The following is a 424-nucleotide window of genomic DNA, read 5'->3' as shown; positions in this document are numbered from 1 at the left end:
TAGTCTGTGTTGTTCTGAATGATGACAGTGTTAACCTTCTCCCTCACCTGTCCTAACCCTTCTCCCCAATCACCAACTGAAACCAGGGACTTTTTGTTCCCATGGTGACATTCCCTCCATAGAATTTACAGTGCAGAAGGTGGCCATTCGACCCATCGAGTCAGCACTGCCCTTAGAAAGAGCACCCTACCTAAGCACACATCTCCACCCTATCCCGTAACCCTACCCAGCCTTTTTGTTTTGGACACTAAGGGAATTTATCATGGCCAATCAACCTAACCTGCACATCTTTGGATTGTGGGAGGAAACCGGAGCACCCGGAGGAAATCCACGCAGACACTGGTAGAATGTGCAGACTCCGCACAGACAGTAATGCAAGTACGGCCTAGTTATTCCTTTAAATCAGCCCCTGAATTGTTTGTGG

The sequence above is a fragment of the Scyliorhinus torazame genome, chromosome 5 (genome assembly GCF_047496885.1).
Source record: "Scyliorhinus torazame isolate Kashiwa2021f chromosome 5, sScyTor2.1, whole genome shotgun sequence".
NCBI classification, from domain to species: Eukaryota; Metazoa; Chordata; class Chondrichthyes; order Carcharhiniformes; family Scyliorhinidae; genus Scyliorhinus; species Scyliorhinus torazame.
The sequence above is the reverse complement of the archived record's forward strand: the minus strand, read 5'-3'. Positions refer to the sequence as shown.